General features: G+C 45.0%; 1 protein-coding gene across 1 annotated transcript in view; it reads right to left on the bottom strand.

Moving 5' to 3' along the window:
* Positions 1-20,319, bottom strand: part of LOC146179718 (uncharacterized) — a 122,995-nt gene extending 102,676 nt beyond the window's left edge. Inside the window, exons 1-2 of the mRNA XM_084579324.1 lie at positions 20,002-20,319; positions 17,862-17,908 (exon numbers count right to left, since the gene is read on the bottom strand). The gene's annotated coding sequence lies outside the window, so the exon portion shown is untranslated. The remainder of the gene's footprint in view (positions 1-17,861; positions 17,909-20,001) is intronic.
* Positions 20,320-21,770: the final 1,451 nt, after the last annotated feature.

Here is a 21,770-nt window from a genome sequence, read left to right as displayed (position 1 = left end):
TCGTAGCCCCGCCGGGAGTTTCGCGCTTCTCCCTCTAGGTGCACCGTAGTCTAACAGGGGTGTGACGGCATAAGCGAGACGACGATGGGCTACCAAGTCGGCTCTTCTGCGTAGCGTGGCTCATAGCCCAGCCGGGCGTTTCCCGCTTCTCCCACTAGGTGCGCTGTGGCCTAACAGGTGGTGTCGTCTTCCATTGGAGACACTTCACCTCTCTTCTTCGTTAAGTAGAGGAGGGGAGGCTGCGCTGTATAAAGCATGTCATTTCAGCGTTGCCCCGCCGGGGTGGTGCAGTGGTAAGACGCCCGACTACTGTGCCGGAGTTCCCGGGTTCGAACCCGACCGCGGCGGCTGCGTTTCGATGGAGGCGAAACGAAGAGGCGTCGTGTGCTGTGCGATGTCAGCGCACGTTAAAGATCCCCAGGTGGTCGAAATTACTCCGTAGCCCTCCACTACGGCTCCTCTTTCTCTCTTTCCACTTTCATTCCCACCCTCCTCCCCTCCCTTACGGCGCGGTTCGGGTGTCCACAGAGCAAGTGTGACAGTTACTGCGCCTTTCCCTTCCTGTGAACCAATTTAACTTTTTATTTCAGCGTTGTTGTTGTGGCTGTAGGAAGAAAGAAAAGAAAATGCACGGGCCTGCTACTGGCTCTGTAGCTTAGCCACCTCCGCTGCATCGTGCGTACAGAAGAGAAATAAAGAAAGAAAATGAGAAAGGAGAGAAAGACGCCCGCCGCAACAACAGCCGTTGTCCACCACCTAAGCGGTGGTGGGTGCAATGACGGCCTACAAGAGATAAAAAATCGGTGGCTGGCTAGCCCCCGCCGCAAGCGGCGTTCATCTGCCGTCCCAGCCCCATAGGGCCAGGAACTGCCACCCTTCACCACTTCTCACCACCGCCAATTCAGTGCTTGTAAGACAGTTCGTCATGCTGTCTGAGAAGCAGAGGGAGAAGGCGGCTCGGCAGTGTGAAGCCAGGAAGCGACAGCGAGCTACGGAGACGGAGGAACAACGTGAAGAGTGTCGAGCCAGACGCTGTCCTCAAGATGCGGCTAGGCGATTGCGTGCTTCTTCTCAGGCCACCCAAGCAGACCAAGACTTACCGGGGTGGGACTTATTGTCTGCTCTGAATGGTGAGGAGTCTGTATCTACATGCTTATCAAGGTCCTCTCTAACCAGTGCGGAGCGCAAGAATGCAACTAGATGGTTAAAATACTCAAGAAAGTGAAGAGGAACGGCAAAAGTGACCTGAAAAGGCGTGTGCGTCTAGGGTGAAAAGTAACGAGGCCAGGAAGAAACGACATGCGGAAGAATTGCCTCAAGAGAACGCTGTACATCGTAAGAAGTATCGGGAAGGTTCACTTGCAAATCCCGGCTTCGCTGCTGCGAACGGAGATGTACAAGATCAAAGGTGTACAGAGTATGCGCGGAGAGTCAGTCAATTTGATTCTGCCACACGGCAGTTCCATACCTTGCTTTTGCAAACTCCTGGGCTTAACTACAGCAAGCCACTGTGAATTTTTATGTGTTATAGGCCGTCATTGCACCCGCCACCTCTTAGGTGGTGGACGACAGCTGTTGCGGCACGCGTATTTCTCTCCCTCTTCTATTTCTCTACTTTTTCTTTTCTGTCCGCACGAGGCAGCGGAGGTGGCTCAGGTACAGAGCCAGTAGCAGGCCCACGCATTTTCTTTTTCTTCTAGACTTTTGGAATAGCTTCCTGCAGCCTGATAACCTATATGTCTGTCTTTTAGAGCGGTGACAGCTGGGTCCAAGGTTGCCTAACGGCGGCTGTGGCGGCTTCCAAACTTGACAGGCCGCCATCTTGGTCCCCAGCATAAACCCTGCCTGCTTGAGGAGTATTGACAAAGCAGCTTTTCAAGAGCGTCCTCCTTCTGAACACGATCGAGATAGCAGGATCGATCGTTACGTCGAGTGCAATGGCGCTTGACTGTTTTCAAGTCTTAATTAATCACCGTTATTTGACTGTGATTAAAAATTGAACGTCAGGATTAGACATTCACATTAGACATTCACATGAGCGGCGACAAATGACCAAAACAGGAAATACGCATGATTAACAATCATAGATGAAGAAATTTGGGAATTAGCCTAATATTGGTTTATGTTGTGGCTGTGGGAAGAAGGAAGGGAAAATGCGCGGGCCTGCTACTGGCTCTGTAGCTGGGCCGCCTCCGCTGCCTCGTGCGGATGGGGGGTGGGTGTGGGGGGGGGGGGGGGGAGTATGATTGCATGCACTAATTGTCGGTTTGTGTTAATAACCGTTACCTAATTGCGATTATTAGGAATTGCACTTTAGGCTACAATGTGGCAGTATGCCTTATATCAAATGATAGCTTATATCGTGTATGATTGCAATACACTAATTGTCATACTTTGTTAACAGTTGTTAATTATTTCATTGTGATTAACACCTGAACTTCAGATTACAACGTGAAATCATATATCACGAGACAACTTATGTTGAAGACAATTAGAGTATAATCATTACAGGTCCTAATTTACATTCAGTAATTAGTTATGTATAATTAACATTTTATCTTTAGTCAACAATGTGAGGCGTATATCACGGGAGAGCATATCGAGTATGATTGCAATACCCTAGTTACCAGAGCTAATAAATAGCCGTTAATTAGTTAATTGTGAACAGCAGTTCATTTTTAGGCTGCATCATTCATATCACGGAGCCCCGTCGGGGTGGCGCAGTGGTTACGGCGCTCGACTACTGTTCTCAAGGATGCGGGATGGAATCCCGGCCTCGGTGGCCGCTTTTCGATGGAGGCGAAAAGCAAGGTGCTCTGTGTTGTGCGATGTCAGTGCACGGTACAGAGCCCCAAGTGATTTAAATTTCCGGAGTCCTCCCCTGCGGCGTCTGTCAGAGCCTTTGGGACGTTAAACCTCGCAAACCAAACCACACCAATCATATCATGGAATAGCTATTTTCGAGTACGCGTGCAGCACAGTGATTGCGGGCCTTTCTTTGTAAGCGTCAGTCAGCTAATCGTCGTTAAGAAATAAAAATTGTGGGTCTCTTAGATGTCTAAAATAATGACGAAAGCCTACCCTTCCTCTCCTATAATTTGCTTCGATTGTTTGCCTTTTATCGGCGTTCGTTGCATTGCTACATATAATCATATTTGGTTCACTAGAAAGGAAAGGCCCAGTATATGTAACACTTTCGCCGACAATTGCACTTTTGGACGTTACACCATCGCTCCTGTCGCGTGCCGTTCCTTGGCACTCGTTCAAGTATGGAATTGCAGATGGCAGGAACGCTAGACAAGATGGCGGCTGGTGACGTCACTTATCTGTCGATCAATCAGGTGCACCGCTCGCGCGGACAGCTTTGGTCGACTACAGTATTAGCCATTAAAGCGTTCGCCTTAATACGAGTCGTGAGTCATGCTTACGAGTGAATTGTGATCGCACAATTATTTAGACTCTACTCGTTAGAGTATACTACTTTCTTAAGTGATGTGTCATATGCTATGTTGCGTGTGAATAAGAGTCAAGAATTATAATTTCTACTACCAGTCATGATTACAGGCAATGGTTTTGCAGACTACACCCTTGCAGTATATTAACTATGCAATAAGCTTCGTCATGCCACCTCGCATTATGACAAGAGTCAGGAGTTATGACACTGAATCCCTCTTTTCCAAGTTTTCACTTTCCTAATAAGTTTAGTTATTTGATCAATTACGCCCTCTATTTTTATTAATGAGCAACACCAAGCATCCGCTTTTCACTCTGAGCTTTTTGACACCTTTGAACCATAATTTAGCAATTTTCATTTTTCTCAATTGTTGCAATAACTTAATTGAATAATTACGCTCTCAAAAAATTTCTAATTAAGCTCATCAAGCATAGTTTCGGAGCGTTTCGACACCTTTGAATCCCTGTTTTCTCATTTTTATTTTTTTATTTCAGTTCACGGATAGACCAGTTATGTGCTTTATATGTTCTTAATTAGCATCGTTAGGCATTGGGTTTACATTCTGAGTATGTTGGTGCCCTTGAACGTCCTTTTCCTATTTTAAGTTTATTTCAATTATTTCAATTGATTAATTGATCGTTGATGCGCTCTAAATGTTATTAATTATAGCCATCAAGCATTGGCTTTACATTGTGAGCATTTTGATTAATTTGAATCCCATTTTTCATTTCTTCAATTATTTCATCAAACAATTACCTTTAACAGACCAATAAATCACCAATCACTAGAACCACAAGTTATCATGCCAAAATTTTTACGCGGCCCCCGGTTATTTCCGACATGCGGTGCTGAATACTATTACTACTACTACTACTACTATTACTACTACTCTAACGGCGTTTTGACCAAACGAGCCGTTACGCTATAGCTTAATATTCACCGCAGTGCGCAACTAAAATTTCATGCAGTGGGCAGCGAAGCAAATTTGGACCGTCGCATTGTAGGAATGCCAGTTCTCTTCTGCATGCGATTCCGTTGGGGAACAAAATGGCGCCGTTAGCTCAACTGGCAACAATGGTCTTTAGCGGGTGGCGGCAAGTGCCCCTTCAAAGGCTGGCACCACATTAAAAGGCGGGCATGTAGGTTTTCTACTACAGCCATAACAACGTCGCGTAGCGGCGGCCGGTAGTCGCGGCGCGCCACGCTCCTCCCGCTAGAGGCGCTGCGCGCTAAACCTCTGACGTCATACCAGGAGCAAGAAGCCGCGAAGAGCCAAGACCTTTTTGCCTGCTTCTGATCGCGGAGGTCTCTGCTCCCGTCCCTTAGGCGTGAGTGCCGGGGGCGGGAATTGGGGGCCTCCTAATCTGAAGGAAAATAAAGTTGTTATCATCATCATCATCATCATCATCAAGAGATAGGCTAACAAATCGAGTCGTCACGTAGCGGCGGCTGGTAGGGACGTGTGAAGACGCGGCATATTTCGTTCCTTCTGTTTGAGGCGCTGCGCTCGCTTTGACGTCACAAGAGGGAGGTAGTTCACCATCAAGTCAATCGCCATGCCTCCACAAGAACAGACGCGTCGCCTCGCTGCTGTTAGGAAGCACGGGCGAGCTACGGAGACAGATGAACAGCGTGAAGAACGTCTCGCTCGACGCCGTACTCAAGATGTAGCTAGGCGGGCACGTCGATTCTCTCGTGAATCCTGCTTATTTGACGATAATCGAGACTGGAGCATGATGGATGCTCTGAACAGCGAAGCTGACTCTGTATCCACGACTTTCGCAATCTACCAGGCTTAACGAAAGCTAAGCCCCAGGCATTTTTTATTATTTTCTTCGTTTAATTAGCGTTAACTAATACGTCGCACCATCACTGATAACGTCGCGGAATAATTTAAGCGTGTGCGTATGTAGTACGTGCATGCATGGGTCACACACGGCTTCGTGCAGATGCCGGGATAGACTTAATTCAATATTCTATGGCATCTTGTTCACCTAAAACTATATCTAAAAAAGTATGCGCGAAACTACTGGTAAACCCTAGTGCACACAAGCGCCAGCTTTCACACATCTCTTAATAATCCCTTGATTGTTTACCGGGCCTCACTGATACGATCCTGCACGGCTTTAGTACGCGTTTTCTTTTAATGTGTATTTGCCTTTTAAAGTCAGTGTACTACTGGTGGTGGCGCCGATTTCGGTTCCTCCATTCCATAACGTTGATTCTTCCCTTTGCTGTGCACTAAATGGGTATCCGGTTGAGGATCACATAGATTACATTTGTCGGCCATAACTTTTATTCTGGCTTGGAACTAGAATGCGGATGCCTGTACCGCGTAGGCTAGGTAACAACGCACCAACGGTACTCACTCCTCTAGCCTTTTATATCGCTTAGGCGCGCAGGTTCGTAGAGTTAAAGGAGGAGGAGGAGAAAATATATTTTTTAGAAGATGTTTGTAGACGTAGCATGGACAGCAATGGTCGTGTCTAGGCTCTATGAGGCGGTCTGCTATTCTATCTTGGCCCTAGACATGCGCAAGAGGTATGCGCCGAACCCGAAGTAAGAGATGCCCGTTGCTCCAATCTCCCGCATGCTTTAAAAGATTTTCAGTGGCACACGCATAACATGTAGTGTCTAGGACTTGTGGTAAACTGCTGTGAATGTACGAAAGTAAGTTTTCATTTTTTGTGGCTAAATGATAGGTAAACTGCACTTAAACAAACTCAACCATAAGCAGACCCACGGCAAACAGAGGAGATCACGCAGCTTTGAGGGTGAGATGTTAACCATCAATTCGTTAACCGTCGTGTTGATCCTGTATATGTACGTGTACTTCGCTTACTAAAGGTTATCTATTTCCCTACATATAGCTCTACAACCATCCTAGAAAATCTGGAATCCTTCGGCTACAGAAATACAAATTTTAAAACCCGGAGCACTGATGTATTGTAAATACCGCATTTCAAAACAAGCATCAAATTGCAATCGCCGCCTCATAATCTAACACACGCACCAAACAAATATAAGCACACCAGCCATATTAGCTTGAAGGAGCTGGGAACTCATTTTGTCGTAATGTCAATTTAACCTTCTAATCTGCTTGCGCCACTGCAATTTGCGTTTTTTTCCTCACCTTTTTATGTGTTGTTATATTAAGGGTCATAATGTTCAATATATCTAAGTGGTAAAGCTTAAGTTTCAGTATATATTACAGCGTTCAATTAATACTCTAAATATGCTGTAGTGTACTGTTCCTTTTTGTTTTCTGTTTTGCACGCGATTTTAACGTGTTATGCTACATGGTGTACTTTTCATATTGTGCAACAATGGGAACATGTTTTTCTTTTAATCGCTACCGCCATAGTTTGGTCTCCTGGGCCTTTGTCAAGCTGTATACACAGCTTTTAGCTCAGGATGACCATCTAGATATTTCTGGCAAATAAAATGCAATTGATTGATTGCTATTCACAGATTTATTTACTTTTGTTAATGCCCCCGAGCCCTATCCACCCTAAACTATGACCTCCCATACGGAGTCAAGAAAAAAGGCAGTGAGCTTTTATGAGCTTTCATCCGGATCTGGTAAACATTGCCCCGCGACCCTCTGCTGCTTTTGATTCATCTCTAGAACAAACGGGCAAAATAATTTTCTGAGAAGTTTGCAGCAGTTACTGTGTGGCTGAATTGGTATTTTCCAGTTGAGCTCCAGGTCACTGCTTATTATGACGGAAACAAAACGTAAAAACGGACATGAGCTTCGATATACGAGCCATAGATGACCTAAATAACCCACGTGTTGTTTTGGGAAGTGTAACTCCGCGTCGACTTTATAATCTGTACAAAAGCACAATATCTACGCACGTCTATGTATTTTGGTAACTGAAGCTGCAGATGTTGTACAGCCCCACACCTGCTCTGTGGAAGATATTCGGCTTAAAGGATCTGACGATTCACTTGACCAAGCCATATTTTTTTTCATGCAGATGATCACACCCGCTGAAAACAATGTTCGTAAACCTAGCTATGCCACGAGTGGTGTCAAGACAAGGGCTCCGCAGAAACCGAAGAGAACAAAAAAAAAAATGACCTCGACGTGGGTAAAGGACGGGAGGGGGGAGGTGGAGAAAGAGATCTTGCTGCTGCGCGGAAAGCAGCCAACGAAAAATAAAAATCTTAAACAGCGACTCGTTGCGCAGAGCCCGCCACTCCAATGAGTTCATCTCTTCGTTTCCCCTTCAGCTGCGCCAAAGCGAAAAGAACTGCGGAGGCGGCGGAAATCCGCAGCGGAAATAGTAAAAAAAAAAAGAAAGTTGCATGCTCTGCTCAGTCAGAGTACGCTGCAGATAGCATTCTTCTTGGTTTGTAGGGCTTTTTCTCTTCGTTGAGCTCGTGTCCAAATGTTAGGAAAGCATGCTGGACGTGCCGCGAAGCGTTGTTTCTGTTGTCAGCGGTCAGCTCCGTACGAGCTCCGTGTGCGCGCGATGCCGACTGCCTAGTTTGGCTTTGTCCGTTTTATTTTGCCAAAAGTCAATCGTTCTTAATCACCTATAGCTGTCACGTTTGAAACGAAGCGCGTACATATGCAGCTGATGATCGCAGCCTCTCTCTACAGATTTTTCCCGCCGAACTTCGGCTTAAACATGCGTAAATGCATGATCTTTCGGTCTTGATCAGAGCAGTTTTTCGCTCGATGTGATATTTATGCTACAACTAATAATGTATTGTTCTGGAGCATATGAACATCTTGTTGCTTCTAATTTTTATAATCGGGAATCAGCAGTCGTCGGGCGGCGTTACCAGGGCACTGATATCCGCGCCACCAACGAAGGCGCCGCCAATCACACAGGCGCTCCATGGCGCCCCTCTAGTGGGCCTTTCAATTGTTGATCCGGGCAGCGCAAGCGATAATCCGCTTTCAAGCTTGACCGCGAGCGAATGCATTTGTACTGGACCTGTGCGTGCATGTACGTGTGTGTGTGTGTCTTTCACTAAGCAGCATCCTTGCAAAAAGCGCGCGCCTGTGTCGTCGCGGCTTCACAATGCTGTTTCAAATCTGTGAATGTTCTAAACGAGTCTTTTCGGCCACGGTAATATGCTGCTTGCTGCAAAACCATCATGTCTTCAGTGCCTCAGCAGCAGACGCTTCTCGAATACTGCCGGGTTTATTTTAGGGACTATCGCAATATAAATAAAAGTGAACAACGCGGCGACGACGGTTTCCGCCATTTGAATTGCTTGGCGTCACGGTTGTAATGAGGCTCTAACAAAAATATAGTCGTCTGTTGTACATCGTAGGTGAATCTAGCTCAATCTCATTTACTATCTAAGCACAAGCGCGGCGAGAACAAATTCAAATTGCGGGGTGGGAAGACTAAGCGTTCTTTGTGTTTGTTTTTTATTTTAACATCCTTGAATTGCCTACGTGGCTTCCAGTCAGGCTATTTTGTTACTTTTTCCTTTCAATTAAACATTAATATTATGCTACACCATTAAGTAAGTCGTAAGTCGCTTAGGGACGTTAAAACCAACCAACAGACCAACCAACCAACCGACCAACCGACCGACCGACCGACCGACCGACCGACCGACCGACCGACCGACCGACCGACCGACCGACCGACCGACCAAACCAACCAAACCAACCAACCAACCATTCGAAAATGCTTGAGATGCACCCTCAGATCACGAGAACTGTGCCTGCTTGAGGGGTGGCGAAAGGCAAAATGAATAAAAGATGTATCTACCATGAATCTGTTTCAACAGACGTAGAGCTCGAACGAATTAAATGTCGTGATTAAATTAGGAGAAAACTCCGCGGCGCGTACAAGTTGTCTATAGCTGTTATTATAAGCTCACGTAATAATAATAACAATAATACCTTTATTTTCCATCAAGGTGATGGGGAAGGCAGGGAGAAAAAGCCGAGCAATCGGCTTGACGAGCTCCCCCCCCCCCCCCCCCGAAGAAAATACAAAATAAAAATACATAGGCAGAGCAATGTAGCGTCCACAAAAAAACAGTAAAATAAAATAAATAGAAGTATATTCGACGAGACATCGTGTTCAATGATAGCGCATAAAAAATTGACAAGAACCAGCACCTTATTGCACATGAACAGAGAGTAGGTAACAAAGAAAAGCGAGATCGCAGTATGATCAGGCAAAGTAAAACAACAGAAAAAGGACCAATTTCTTTCCATGTATCAGTAGTAATATTAGCAGTGTCCCCAATTAGCTTGCTAAGATCACAGATTTGTTTTCGTTTATGGGATCTATGGAGTCCCAAAGCGTCTCAGAGTATGAGCGCCATAATGCAGGGCGCCGGGCTATTTCGACCCTCTGAGCTTCTGTTACCTGTCACTTGTATTGCAGGGCCTAGGGCGTTTTGCATTTTGTCCCCATCAAAACACGGCCGGTATTGAATTCAGGTTCAGTAGCCGTACGACCTAACCACTGATTCACTGCGGCGCGGCACATCACACATCTCATACGCGCTATTTTGTTCCCTGGTTTGGTGCAGCGACAGTTCATTTTTACGAATGAGCAGCAGAATATATGCGTTAATAATTCACACGAATGAGGAGCGCTAATTAGTGAACATCGCACAGGAAACAGGCCCGATAGCGGCAAACACAGGGCACGCCTTATAGTCGCCGGCGTCAACCAGCCGCCATCGCAAAGAGCGTGAAAAAAGGAGGTAAACAAAATTACAGCCAAAACGGGAGACGGAACATGGAAAACATGTACTGTTTCTCAAAACTGGCTACCAGCACGCCTACGAGTAGTTGGGTCGTCACTGTGAAATAAGCGTTTATTACGTTATGAGGTGCTACAAACTAGCGCTGAGATATGTTGCACTCTCTTTATTTCAGCAAGCCGCGCAGTTTATCGACAGACGAACCTTGAAACATTCATGAAATTGTGACATCTAATCGACCGCCTCATACAAACTAACCATACCGCGAGAAAGAAAATTTGTTATATGATTGACGTAAGTAATGCTATCTCCGTGCTTAGTTTTTAAAATTGGTTTCGTCGAGTTTGATTCACAGGCAGAAATTCACTTTCTTGAATTGTAGCGCTGCGATGATTTCATTTTGCATTCGTGGCTTCTCCAAAAGCTCCAGCGGCGAGCTGTGCAGACTCACACTTGGCGATAGTTGGCGACTGCTACAGCCTTCAAAGCATGGCTACCTGCGCCCAAATTTCTTCACCTGAAGTTTGGTAATGGGTGTTACACAGTTTCGGTTACGCCACGGGGCCTTAAACTATAAAAACTAGTGCACCACGAGCAGTTGATAAATGGTCAAGCACTTTCGGGTGCAAATAAAAGATTACAGGGTTCAACGCTGCTGAACCAAATATTGAGCGAAAGCATTGGCTGCGGGTGGCCGAGCGTTCTTTTTCTTCTTCCTCAACCCAAATATAAACGCCCGCTTTAACCAAGCCGTATGAGCGTGCCTTAGTGGCCTATAGGGGTAACGTGAATGCCGGGGTTCTAGCAAGTTGATTCTGACATAATCCTCCCATCTGAAACGGGAGGCCAAAGTTTGCAGCTCCTGCCAACTGACCGCTCCGACCGCGCCACGCCAACCGCTTGAGTTGGGAGCCTATCTCTCGCTTTTGTGTCTCGTTGTGTATGACGTCACAGCTTCAGATAGGTAAGACGTGGCTACCACAACGCTACGCCGACCGCTTGAGTTGATAGCCCGGCCAGCTCTCACCCTATTCTCACGGGGGGGTGCGACGTCACAGAGTCACGTGGGTCAGACGTCGTGGCTACCGCCGCGCTATGCTGAAGGCTCGAAACCTAGAGTAGTTTTGTTTTCACAATAAAAACGGTCCAAAAAGCACACGCCAGGTATCGGTAGCAAAGCATGCCCAACGCGCATGAGCGCCTTCAAGTTTCTTTATTTAGCCACTAGACGGCGCGACCTGTTTTGTGAAACTGCATTGCAGATTGTGTGCCTATTGGCGCGTGCTCTTATCGTGCATGAAGACGTGCTAAGCCTATTTGGAAGCAAGGCTGCGGCGTTGGAATTAGCTCGTTTTGCTGCAGTCTGAAGTCCTTGGACTCCTCTGCCCCAAAAGACTCACCTTTCACTTCTTCATATGGAGGGGCACTCATTACCAATCAGTTCAGTTCAGTCGTTCAGTCATGTCCGACTCTTCGTGACCCTATTGACCATGTCACGCCACGCTTTCCGGTCTCTCACTATCTTCCTAACATCACATAACTTCATCTGCAGTGCCTCGAGGATGCCATCTAACCATCGCGTTCGCTGCCTACCCCTTCTCCGGCAACCCTCAACCTTTCCCAACATCAAATCTTTCTCCAGCGACTCCTCTCTTCTCATCAGATGACCAAAGTAGCTGAGCTTTAACTTTAGAATTTGACCCTCCAATGAGCAGTCAGGGTTTATGGTCGACAATATTGACAAGTTCAATTAGCGCTGGTTTTTTTTCGATAAGACAATATTGTTATTTAGCGGTATTCGCTGATCGTGCTGAAAATGATGAAGTGCGACGGACTCCCAGAAGAAGATGACGCAAATGGGTGGCGAGATCTGTGCTGTCATCAACGTTAGTTGTGTGGGCAGCTATCGAACTGTGAAGTTTCCCCATAACGTCTCTAGGTGGAGGTAAATCCTCCACGGCCTGTTTAGAAAGCCTATTGTTCGCCCCCTCGTCTGCAAAAAAGCGATCACCTCTGGCGGGCAAACATCTACAGAGTCTTATCTCACTTACATCCAGGACGTCTTATCTCTGTGCCGCAAATTCGACCAAGCCATGCCTCAGGAGGATAAAGTCGGCCACATAGTAAAAGGTATTGTCGATGATGTCTTCAACCTCCTGTTGTGCTGGGATTGTCCACGTAGAGTGTGCTGCACGTGTGCCAACGTTTTGAGGAAGCGAAACCGAGGCGCATATTTCACCGTTTCGACCTGCTACCGAACACGGCTTCTAGCTCCTCCTGCTTCGATCTTTCGACTCCTCAACCGCCAGCTAACGACAGTACTTTGACCCGTATCGTCCGCTAAGAGCTTGAGGCAATGACACCCGCAGCTTCACTATCGCATACGCCCGACAACATCCTAGCTACAATATCACTCATTCAGGCTGTTGTTCGCTAAGAGGTTGCGAATATGGGTCTCCCTTCTGCCAGCGCTATCGACACCGTGGATTCCGCACCTGCTCCTCCAGTGATTGCAGCTGCCTCATCCAACGCCGGTTTCTCGCCCCGATATCGGTACCGCAATCAAAATGACTGGCGTACCCATGACAATCGCCCCATCTGCTTTACTTGTTCACGCGCTGGTAACAATTCTCGTCGTTGCCGTAGCCGTTGGTACACACCATCTCGTCAGTTCACTTATGCCGACCACCGTGGAGAGAAAAAATTGGCTTGCATGTGCGGACTAGTCACGGGCGATGTCAAAAGGAGAAAAAAGCTGCACTAAAAAGCACGTTAAGCTCTAAGTCCAATCCGCCAGAGGGGTTATTTATAAAATCCCCTTAACCTACGGCAAGGTTTACATCCGGCTAACTTGCCAATATGTCAACGATGAAGCTTCAGAGCATAGAATTTACACCTACCCGTCTATTGCGAATCGAGCGATCTCAAGGCAAATTGTAATTCAAATTTTACAGAAATTAATATTTTAGGCAGGAGTAGGGACACTCTTGCTAGCGCATTACTAGAAGCCCCTTATTTAAAAAGACTAGGTTCAAAATGTATCAGCGAATCATATGTATCGCTATTTAGTAGTGAAGGTCATCTTTTGTATTTTGGTAAGCTAGGAAAGGCCTAAACTGCTATGCATATGTTGGTGACGCTGTAAGACCATTTGTTTGTTGAGGAAGAAGTTTGTATGTGGTGTTGTTTCGGAAAAGTAGTTGGAGTGTCAGCGCCTGTCCCCTGTGCCTATTTGTGGGTAGCTATTTGGTAGCGCTGTGAACCTTTCCGTTTATAAGCAATGTACCAACTAGCCAAGCAATTACTTTTACTTGAATAGCCATTTGTGTTTCTAGATGGTTAGCTGTGAGTGACACCGCAATGAATGATCTGGAGTCAGTTTTGTCATATGTAGTTCCTGATGTGCTGGGGCATCGGGCAGCACATAGATGTTTTTTTGCGATTTATCGTAGCCATACGCGGATTCCCCAAAACGACGATAACGTTCAATGAACAAGCTATGTACACAAAATAATTTTTTAGTGCATTGGGAAATTTGTGACGGGTATTGTGACTGGCTAATTACAAAACAGTGCTTCTGGGCTGCAATCGTTTATTCGAGTAATTTGACAACGTTCATTGCCTTCATTCCTGTACATAGTTTCTTCCACACAGTCATGACCATGCGTGCAGGCATCAAAAGTGAAGAGTAGATCGAACGCGTCCCAAAAGACCAAGTTAGGCCACCTTGCTGTCGTCCTCTGAGATAGACGCACGCATACTGTTACCAATAGTATTTCTTTTTTCGGCATTCGAAACCTTGCCTTGACACTGGATCGCGCCGCCCCGCTCATGCTCTCCACCGATCGCATCTGGCGCTGCAGTTTCTCAGGCGGCAGCGGCTATCGCCCGCGCGTGTGAAGTGGGCATTCAAAGGGTTGCACGCTGGATATAAATTTCATCCTCTGTTGTAAATGTATTTCTTAATGTTATAATGTTATGAAATAATTTGAATCTCGCAGCGATTTATAAATGTCTTAGAATCTTCAGACCTGAGTGATGCTCTGTGCCTTGCGCAAGGGCGTTATTGAGGTGGCCGTAATTATTTCTGCAACAACATTATGCAATGTGTTCTTATCGATTTTGAAAGCTCAAATAGAGGAAAATATATGAACAAAGTTTAATAAATAAAAAAAAATTATATTTTCAATTTGTCTTCAGATATTTTTAATTGTTCCTGTTTTCTGGAAATTAGCACGATCTTATCTTTGCATTGCAAGGCTATATAAATATGAGGTGTAGTAGTTTGATAGACAAGTATGTGAAAATATAATGGAAAGTCAGCATAAATACAATGCTCAATACATTGGATTCCGTACAAGCCTTGTCACAGAAGCTGGGTTGGCTATACTAGCCGAAGAGGTCGTACAAGTGTCGCCTTATAGCCACCTTGTACGCACCGTGGTGGTTACCGACGTGGCAAAGGTAAGCGATAACCTGGTACATGCCACAGTAATTAACATGGAAAGTGTGGGCATTTTCCTTCAGGTCATAAAGACGGTGCATAACCTGCTTAAGGACAGGACATTTTCTTTCTGGATGAACGGACAACAAATCTGGAAACTACACCTGAAACAGAGGCATGCTGCAATGGTCAATCTGGATAAATGGACAACAAATCTGGAAACTACACCTGAAACAGAGGAGTGCTACAATGGTCAGTCTTAAGTCTTAGTTGTTTATTATTGCACTCATTCCTTTGGCGTGATAATTAGCTGAAATCCCCAGACTTGCAGTTCATTATTTACTCAGATTTCACAGTATGGTCTACTCATAAACGCTTCCAGAAACAAAATCTGTATTTGCAAGAGGCCCTAAAAACACTACATGAGTACGTACGCAATGCAGATCTGGGTCTGTCACCCCAAACGTCCAGCTACATTCATGTTGCAAATAAAAATGGATGAAAACAATTGGCAACAAAAAGAATTACACTAAAGATTGCAAATTAGACATTACAAGATGTGGACAAGCTGAGAGCTCTTGGCTTAGATATTCATAAATCCGGCAAAGGAACACAATGGCTCCATAAGATGAAAAAAGCAGCTGCGTCTTTCTTGCATTTCATAAAATGTCTTTCGTCAAGGGGAGGAGGAGCCCGAACGGAGATGGAGAGACATCTTGCACAATCGGTGCTTGAGCCCAAGATACTATGCGAGGCCTAGTTCCAAAGTTTCACGAGGCGACAGTGGGCATAGTTGGAAAGAATAAACAGGAATGCAATGCACACAATAACGTTCTTACCAAACCTTAGCCCCAACCCTATTCTTCAGGAATGTGCGTAGATCAACACACTGACAGAGCTCATTGAACAGCGAGATGCAAAAAGAAATAGGAAACGAAAATATGTTATACCCATGGCATGTTATACCAATGCGGTGACAAGGCAAGCAACGACAAGGGCTCGTACTCAGGTTGATGTACTCCTAGGAACCTGTATTGCATATACAGACGGGTCGATTATAGAAAATGGCTGCAGAACAGCAGCTACGAGCCCGAATCACGAAGGGCTAAACGTATAAAATGAATACGAAACAGAACACCCGGACCAGCTTGTGATACAAATTTATGGAATTCTCTGATACAATGAAGGCTATAAATAAAATACAGTCTATAACAGAATCCCACATCTATACAGACTGCTTAGCCGCTAGTAAACAACTGAAAAGAGTGAGGAACTCTACGTGTAACCCAGGAGATTCATGCACTTAATAAGGAAACAAAAATGCACGTACAAACACACTGGACACAAGATAATGTTGAGAACGCTGAACCGAGAAAATTTGTCAGCCTCACACATTATGCTCCCAAGGCTATTTCACTCCCCACTAAGCTACCTTTTGCTACCCGCTCCGTTGTCCCCGTGATAGCATCCTCTTTGCGGAAAAGTACACGTACCCTCATCTCGCCATGTACTTATCCCTCCCTAATAACTTAAGTACACAGGAGGAGGCATCCCTTAGAAGGATAAGAGCTGGGGCGGCCCATACCCCGTCGGTCAAGTGTCGATAGGACTCACAAAACATAGAACCGACCACTTGTGCGAAATGTTCAACATAGGCTGCAGATTTGGATGTTCGCCACCTGCATGTGGACTTTTGCTGGGGGACAAGAGCGTCAAGAACAGATTAACCAGAAGTGGGACTATCAGCAACAAGGGACCAGGATTTCTTCAAGTGGAAAAGAGACAACAAAAGCAAAAGCCTTCTCCTAGTTTTTTTGTAGAAAACCAGTTACATAACTTTCTATATAGAATGCCTTACAGCAAGTTAGCTAAATAAAAAAAATAGTGGGGAATTATTGCTGCTCCACCATAAACCTTTTTTTGAGATAATGGGCTGCAATGTAGATAAAATGCTGTTTTTTGGGCCGATTTTGAGAAATTTGATAAAACCACTGTTCTCAGAACAGCCAACATTACCCGAATAAAAATAAAACCAGGCATACGTATATTTAGTCAGACAAATTTTCAGCTTCGTAATATTAATATATTTTGTGTAATTCATAACCAAAAGTAGCCAAAAAAGCAATGACGATAAGAGCAACCCACCACCTCTTCATAGTTAATTATTCCCTGTGCCTCGAAAAACTTTTTGCCACCAAACCGAATTCCATATCTCTTCTTTTCAGTCAACAGGCACCAACATATAAAATTTTCACACAAATATATAAGGTAGAACAACCATGCTTTGTTCGGTGTTAAGGAGAAACACCTTGGAAATAATACTGCCAACACCTAACGCCCGAACAGAAGGAAAACCCATAAGAGTGGTACAGCGCGAAGACACAAAACACAAAAGAGAAGCACAACAGACCGGAGCGCTGACTCACAAATAACTTTTTATGAAGAAGAAAGTGGATTCTTATAGAAACATATATCACATGATGTTACAAAGAATGAAACCCTTGACTAGGCAAATTCAGGAGATATATTTTTCCTTCATCACCCACGTGAAATACACTATCAAGCAAGACCGAACACAAAAGCCCCCCCCCCCCCCCCCCCCCCCTCAATGGTCCGTTTTACCAAGTGTAAATTAAAACCAAACATTATCAGAAAATAAACCTCTTTATCGATAAGCACAAAGGAAGGCTGGCTCACACACAGCGACTGCTTCTTGCTGATGTAATAAGCCTGAGTTATTTCTCTGGTTGTTTTGACCCTGTGGCGAAAACAAACCTTTGTTTTTGAAACCAAGGGGCGGTAACTTTTGTTTTTCTTTTTTCACTCTTTCCCACAAGCACTGCAATGATAGCTCATTTACCTTGCTTGTGGAAACTGCTAGCATGTTTATTAGGAGTGAGAAAAGTTTCCCTTTAAATAATTTTTCATTCAACCTGAGAGCTGAAACATCTGAAACATTTGACAATACAGGATCTTGCACAACTTGAAATACACATTAGACAAAGTGGTAATTTCCCAGCCTCCAGAAGACAATTCTATTCAGTGATGTTTGTAGTCTTATTATGTTACGTGCTATCCATGAACAATCCTCATTATAATTTGTATTACTAAAATAAATGACCACTTCTTGATCGTTTGCCAGGCCCTGTGCATTACTTCCACCTCTACTTAGTAAACAGCTGTTTTCTTGCAGTGCAAAATTTGTAGCACTTTCAGCGCTCATAGAAAGGAGTTGAATACCTCAAAAGATGATGTTGTCGTACTTACTTTTCTTGGTGCCGCTACCTTCAACACCTGGTCATGGGACCCAGCACCTATGGGCGTCAGAATGGAAATGAGTGGGGAGCAACTACCTGCACAACTTGTGATTTGTTACACCAGGCCCAATCTATATCTCGTAAGCACTAATGGGGATTTTCACTCGTCGCTACGGAGCACACTTTCTTGCCCCAGAATCATGATTTCGAATTCCACTGGTCAACCGGGATAGGAAGGGCACGGAGCATGAGACAAAAAAAAAAAAACACTGAAAAAATTATGCGAAAGCTAGTTGCAGATGGGCGCACTCCTGCATATTTATCAACGGCAACAATTTCGCCACAGGGATGCGACTTCAACTTCCGGAATTGGCTCAGCATTACTTCCGTCGCGCATTCTGCACGTTCCGCTGCTCGACCAAGGTTGATTCGTTTTTAGGTCGCGCTATTCAGGTTCGGGTGCCCAGCTCAAATCAACCAGTGGAAATCGCCACAAGGTTAACTATGACAGAAACCATCATCTGTAATAACTCCAGTGCTTTCTTGGTATCATTGCTGTGCTCAGGCTGTAAAAGTTCTGAAGTTGTCAAGATCCATTTGTACACACTAGAATAACTTTCTAGTAAAAACAATACCAACCCAACGTGAAAATTTACAAGTGCAGCCATTTGAATCGGATGATTGAACAGGAACCTTTTGGATAGGGCATTCCTTTGTAAAGTGGGACCACATAAAAAAATTGGGACCATATGAAAACAGGGACCACTTACCAGCTTTTACATAAAAAAAGAATTGAAAACATCAGTTGGACCCGAAATGACTTTTCACATTCAAGTTTGATCCAATCACATTTTCATTGTAAGTTGTGCACATTAAAGTGCAAGCGAAAATCAGTTTTTGAGGATTGTAGTTTGGCACCACGACTTGTGTCAACATTTCTCCAGAAGCATGGAAACTACTAGAATCAAGTAAACTCAATGTACAGTTTTTATCAAAAGTTTAGAGAGCAGCGCTTCTACTTCTAAGCCCTCGCCCTCTAGTTAACTTCCTTTAGCATTCGTGGAACTCCAATCCATTCAATAGAGCAGGATTGAAGATCGTAACCTTTGAAACTGAGAATGCATTACGAACCACACGGTGCCGCTGAGAGTCCGACGTGTTTCGCACGCGCTCCAAACTTTTCACAAAGGGTGTAAAGTTATTTGTCCACTCGCCAGTAGAGGGCACCCAAACATTGCATCAGGACATACACTTGCATCTTTTATGAGTGCACTATGGATTTGCAGATCACAATTTTGTGTAGATACATTTTGATACTTCAAGAGCTATATCAGGTCCACCAGGTAGTAGCAGTTGGCTTAAGCACAGAACACATTTCAGCTCCTATTTCTATATCCCGGTAATAGAATGACACTCTTATCCTGGGTCAGCGACACTCACCCAGTGACCGTAATCATTTTGTGTAATTCTGAATACATAGTAAAAACACAAAATATGAGTGCAATTTAGTAAGCCGTCAAAAGCAGCTTATGAGAACCACACCACATCTGCTGCGTTTGTCGAAACTGCTAATGCTGCGACGATTTGCATTTTAGGGAGTGCTGCTCTGAAAAACACTTGCTTTCCAGCAGTCGCAAATACGTTTGCAGTTGTAAGACCACTTCCTTCCAACTGAGACTTTTTAAAGCTACTTGAAAGCGAGTGGGACCATTTCCTGAACCATGTACTACGGCAGTACACAAGGTTTAAAATTAAACAAGTAGGTTCGTTTAAACTCCCACTTCATGTACGTTCACTTGCGATATGGACCTTTCTTCCTCTCAAAAGCTTTATATTGTGCAAAATATAATTATCGTTTATAAAATCTCTAAATCCATTCCAGCAATACTTATTGATCAAAGCACATAAAAGAACGTTACGACACATAGAAGAACGTTGCGACACTCGAAGAGCTAGTCGCCGTCAGTCTGAGACTCGCACAAAAAACGAAGTGACCTAAGAGGCAAATCCACATGCAGATAGATATATATGTGAGCAGACGGTAGCGAAGATAGGAGACCGAGCGCGCCGGGTCAACATAATCTATCAGGCCACTAGCCACGGAGGAATGCCGGTTAGCCCTAGGTGCTGATGAGGTTTTTGCCACTTACCCGATGTTAGGCGAGGCTCCACCGCCGCTCCGCCGCCGCGCGGGCGCTCGAGTGTTTCTTACGAAGCAACGGTTATCGCCTTCTTGCGCCCTGTCCGCTAAAACGGATGACGCGCGACACGGGGCATCCACATGGTTGCGGAGAGCTTATCGCTCCGAAACGGAATTGCGACATAAAATCTGCCAGGGGAAATCGCATCCTCAGCTCTCTGCCGACATTAATTTGAGACTGGAGTTCCTCGTTCAAGGTTTCTTTTTTTTTTTCTCCCACTCGGTGAGTAGCGCATGCTTTCCTTGCTGCGGTACACCCGCGTGATAGAGCGCGCGATCACACTAAGAGGGCCCAGGCTCTTATCATGCGAGCCGCGCGTGCATTTCTTATTTCCTCCCTTTCGCATCCTCCGATGAGCATACAGCCCAGAAGCAGCATATGTTCAAGCGCAAGACACGCCGTTCAATCGGCGGAACTCATCCGAATGTTGCAATACAGGTACCGGGCGTGGTACCGACCGAGGGGCGCCGTGTGTTGGCGCACAGTTCTGCGACCGAAAGTTGAACGCGATGCAGCTTCAGGGTTTCCGTCCTTATCCAGTTTCAAAAACGGCTGAAGCAAGACTAGACAAACGCACGATGACGAGTACGACCCTACAAACCCTCACTGGTGCCACTGCTGCCACGTGCCTCTATAGGAGCCTTGCGCTGCCCAGGGGGCGCCGCGAAGAATGGATGGATGGATGGGATATAGGAGCGTCCCCTTTGTAACGGGGTGGTAGTAGTAGCTATCATGCTCATTTTTCTCCCTATATCTTAATTATTGTTTTCGTTAACTATAAAATCATTCTATTTATTGAATTTTGATTTTACGTTATTAACATTATGTCCCTTTTCGGCTTTTAAGCCACCAATTTTCCAGTCGTTTTTTGCAAGCTTCCACCGCCAGTTTATTCACCCGGCCACTGGTATCTCTTAACCCCAGAGCTTCAGGAAGAGCGACTGCGCCTTCATCGACTTCCGGATGGATACCATTACATTCGAGTAGAACATGGTCATTTGTTTCACTGGAGTTACCACATACAGCACATGCGTCATCTTCATTGTTAAATTTTTTATTGTAGCTGCGTGTTCTAAGGCAGCCTGATGAAGCTTCAAAAAGTGGGTCACTGCCTCTTGAGTTATCAAAGAAAGTTTCCTTCGTGACTGCCTTTTCCACTTTCAGTATAATTCCACACTCTGTTTCTTTTCCATCGAATTTGTCCAATTTTTAACTTTTGTGTTTTTCACCTGTTGCTTCACGCTCTTTATTTCTTTCTACTTGTGACCAGCATACTTACTGGCTACTTTTCTAGTTCTTTTCATTCATTGTGAGTCAACGCTGTTTAGATATAGGTATTTAAATACTTTAGCGGCCCATCTGTTACTGTCCAATTTCCTCAAGTGTTCCTCATATAATATTTTACTCTCAGCTCCCGTACTTCGAAAGAGGCCCAGCTCATATCTCCCTGTACCGCCTCATTTATGGTTTTGCCGTCGGCCCCTAGTGCTAATCGTCCAACTGCTCTCTGATTTATTTCAAATTTGTACTGTACCCCTGATTTTAGGCACAAAACCACATTTCCGAAAGTAAGCCCGGGCACCATAATTCCTTTCCAAATTCCCCTCAAAACCTCATACCTGTTGTATCCCCACAATGCCCTATGCTTCATTATCTCGATATTTATTCGCCGTATTACCCATACCCCGAGATATTTATATTCTGCGACTATATATATG

This window comes from Amblyomma maculatum, chromosome 9 (genome assembly GCF_055883805.1).
Source record: "Amblyomma maculatum isolate TAMU_Amacu chromosome 9, ASM5588380v1, whole genome shotgun sequence".
Lineage (NCBI taxonomy): Eukaryota > Metazoa > Arthropoda > Arachnida > Ixodida > Ixodidae > Amblyomma > Amblyomma maculatum.
The sequence above is the reverse complement of the archived record's forward strand: the minus strand, read 5'-3'. Positions and strand labels throughout refer to the sequence as shown.